A 4,063-nucleotide genomic window follows, 5' to 3' on the forward strand; every position below is an offset into this window, starting at 1 on the left:
CTTCATGAATTCAATCTAAAAAAGGTGAGAATGCACACCCTAAGCATTCCTTTCTGCCCTTAGAAATCCATTCTGAATTTGACATTCAGTGCCATTAGCCCAATGTTTGGCATAAAGAAAGTAGGACCTTCATAAATATTTGTTGGTGAGATGAATAAATAAATGAATGACTCCCTTTTGGAATTTGTCCTGCTTTATCGTGTTCTGCCTCCAAGAAAGGGAATTCCACTGGTGCTGTCACGGATTAGACTAGTTGGCCTTGGGTTTTCCTCTGCAATTTCATTTCAACGAGTGTTCCCCAAGTCTAATATGTGGTAGAAAAGTCCGTGTTGCTCAGCCTAATGATCCTGACTACAAAGAGAATGTGCTTTGCAGTCAGCCAGGCCTACCTTGGAGTCCCTGCTCTGCTCTCTCTCGCCAGCTGTGTGAAATCAAGCACTGAGACCATTTTCTCATTTGTAACAAGTGTGCGAGGGCACCTCTCTGCTAGGCTGGCTGGGAGCACTGAATGAGATAACATATTTAAAGAATTTAACATAGTGCTTAGCTCACAGGAAACATATAGTACATTTATTATTATTTTAATTTTGCACCTGTGAGAAAGAATTTTGCTTTCTAAAGTTTATTTTCATAAGCCTCCCAGCCCCTGAGAGTGTCCTATTTTCCTTTCTCTTTGGAGGTGCAGTGACCATGAGTACTGCATGTAATATTCCAGGGACTATTCACTGTTGTTTTGAATGACATGTACAGCATTAATATCTGCTATCTGCTCTTTTTGTCTAGGGCAATATATTGGGATCTTTTATTTAGGGAGCAGCAAGACCTTCATATTACAAGCATTATTTGGATATTTCTTCTAAAATGCAATTCTTCCCATATGTCCAAGACATAGCTCACCTGACCACTTGAATGTATTATTATTTAATTAACTGTTTCAGTTTTATATTTCAAATCTTCCTTCTATCTGGGAAAATTGAATGATATTTTCAATACTGAGAATTTTATGAAAATATTAATCATGATCAGCATTGGCAATAGTTTCATGAAGAACTATTGTTAGAAGAGCTCTTACGAACTCTATTTTTTATATTTGGCTTTTAAACCTTTTTCCCGTAATGGTGGTTGAGGTTGGTTTATGTTTTTGTTTTTATAGTAAATTTGTATATGATAATAACATTGACTATCTGTCATTTCTCACAAAATTTTTTAGTTTGCTTGGTTTTAATTTTGTTAATATATCTTTGACGTGTAGACATTCTATGTTTTCATCTCCTTGAACTTTGAACTTTGTTGTGTTTTTTCCCTCTGTGATTTCTTTTGTTGCCGTTGAACTTGGAAGTTCTATTCGTACCGAGTTTGATTAAAAATTCACCAACATTTTCATCTAGGTATCAATAATTGTCATTTCGAAAAATTCATTGCATTAAATTTATGACTCCATCTACCATCTTTTTGTGTATGTAATACCTGAGAATATGACTTAAAAATAGGTATCCAATTATCTTAGCACCATTTATTGAAGAGTTATTTCTTTCTCCACTGATCTGATTTATAAAGCCAAGCTTATATAGTCAGTTTAAAAATATATATGTCGGCTTAATGTCTCAGAACTTTGATGTCATTGGTCTCAGACACCACTTTGCCATCCACTATCTGGTGGGTGGTGGTCTTTTTGATGGTTTCATAGAGTTGCTGTTGTCCGGGGCATCACCAAGATTGAAGTCCTCCTCATCTTCCAGCAGGTGGCAGTAGGTGGCGATCTCAGCCTCCAGCTTGACCTTGATGTTCAGCAGGACCTTATACTCCTGGGCCTGGCGCTGTCCCTCTGCCCAGGTCTGTGCCAGCTCTGACTCCAGGTGCAGCAGGATCTCATTGAGCTGCTCCATCTGCAGGGCATGATGGGCCTCCACCTCCCTCAGGTTGTTCTCCAAGCTGGACTTCAGATTTCTCATGGAGTCCAGGTTGATCTCCAAGGACTGGACTGTATGTCTCCGTTCTGTGAGCATCATCTCAGCAGCTCCAACTTTGGCAGACTGCGTGGTGACTGCCGTGGTGCTCTCCTCAATCTGCTGAGACCAGTACTTGTCCAACTCCTTTCAGGTCTTCCGAGCTATCTCTTCATATTGGGCCAGGATGCCTGCCATGATCTTGGCTAGGTTCTGAGATCTGGGGGCATCTACCTCCAAGCTCAACCCAGATCTGGCAATCTGGGCTTGTAGGCCTTTTACTTCCTCCTTGTGGTTCTTCTTCATGAAGAGCAACTCCTCCTTGAGAGCCTCGATCTCTGTCTCCAGCTGCAGCTGAGTGACATTGGTGTCATCAATGACCTTGTGGAGCCCATGGATGAGACATTAAGCCAGCAGAAGCAGGGTACCCTTTGGGGAGCAGAAGGCCAATAAAAAGTTCAGAGGTCAAAAATAAAATAAAATAAAAAATATATGTCAGCATCTGTTAATAGGTCATTTCTTTGTTGACGAAAACAGCCAAACTCTGTAAAATATTTCAAGAGGATTATTCTGAGCCAAATATGAGTGACCATGGCCTGAGGCATAGTCTCAAGAGTTTCTAAGAATATGTACCTAAGACGGTTAATTTACAGCTTGATTTATATATTTTAGGGGGACATAAGACGTTAATCAATACACGTGAGGTATACATTGGGTTGGTTCAGAAAGGTGGGACAACTCAGAGTGGGACCTTACAGGTCACAGGTGGATTCAAAGATTTTTCTGATTGGCAATTGGTTCAAACAGTTATTATCCAAAAGAAAGGGGTGCCTGGGTTAAGATAAGGGGTTGTGGAGACCAAGATTCTTATTATGTAGATGAGGTCTCATAGGTGGCCACGTTTAGAGAAAACGGATGGCAAATATTTCCTAGTTAGACCCTTAAAAGGTGCTAGACTCTAGGTTAATCTCTTCAGGATTGGGAGGGTCTGGAAGGGGAAAGATCTAGCTGTGTCAGCAGAAATTCTTTGCAGATGCAAACTTTTCCTTACAAAAATTACAGATGCAAATTTTTCCCCAAAATGGCTTTTCAGGGATATGTGAAAACATGCCAAATAAATCTATTTTGGAGTAAAATCCTTTGATTTCCTTCAGGGCCTGCTGCCTGTCATATGATACTGTACTAGAGCCAAATTGGAATTTGGTATCTTATTGCTACAGTCTGTTTTGTCAGTCTTAAGGTCTCTGTTTTAATGTTAATGCTGGTCAGTTGTGCCTGAACTCCAAAGGGAGAAAAGTGTGATGGGGCATAACACCCCCTTCCCATCATGACCTGAATTAGTTTTCAAGTTTTTTTTGAATCTCTTTTGTTGAAGTGGGAGTGGGGGATAGGGTTGGTCATTCAGTCATTCAATCTGTTATGGGGCTTAGAATTTTATTTTTGGTTTACATCTTTATATAGGCCTAGTTGCTGATTCCAGAGCTGAACCAAGGCTTTATTGCATTGTTTTCATTAGCATATAAGATGTTTTAAATATCTTAAAGTATAAGTTCTATCATTCACTGGGAAATCCTGTCAGCTCCATCTTCATCATAAATTCAGAATCTGGCCACTAATATACCCAGAGTCCTACTGCTTTGCCACTTGCACTGTGACTAGCTTTGTTTCAGCCACCATCGTCTCTTGCTAGGATTATAGCAATGGTCTCATTGCTCCTCTAGCTTTTATCTTGTACCCCAAAGCCTGTTGTCTAGACCACAATCACAGTGTGTACCTCAATGTTAGGTTAGATCATATCAGATCAATGCAGTGGCTTTCCTTTTCCCCAGAGTGCAGTGCCCCTGAGGCCCCACAAGACCTGGGTCTCACCATTCTTGCCTCCCTCACTCAGCTCCAGGCACTTCTTTTACTCAGGACCCTTTCACATTCTTTCTTTCCTCCGTTTGGAATAATCTTTCCTAATTATCTGCATGGTTTGCTCCTTAGTTGCTCAGATATTACCAAAGAGTCTCTCCCCAATCCAGAGGAATAACCATCCATGCACCCCTTCCCCAGGTCCCATTCTCCTCACTCTGTTTTAGTTTTCTTAATTATACATGGCACCACCTGTTTGATAT

At 40.5% G+C, this 4,063-nt stretch overlaps 1 pseudogene; it reads right to left on the reverse strand.

The window, feature by feature from the left end:
* Positions 1-1,596: 1,596 nt before the first annotated feature.
* LOC105544607 lies at positions 1,597-2,348 on the reverse strand (annotated as a pseudogene).
* Positions 2,349-4,063: the final 1,715 nt, after the last annotated feature.

Source organism: Mandrillus leucophaeus, unplaced genomic scaffold (genome assembly GCF_000951045.1).
Source record: "Mandrillus leucophaeus isolate KB7577 unplaced genomic scaffold, Mleu.le_1.0 Scaffold301, whole genome shotgun sequence".
In the NCBI taxonomy this organism is placed as follows: domain Eukaryota; kingdom Metazoa; phylum Chordata; class Mammalia; order Primates; family Cercopithecidae; genus Mandrillus; species Mandrillus leucophaeus.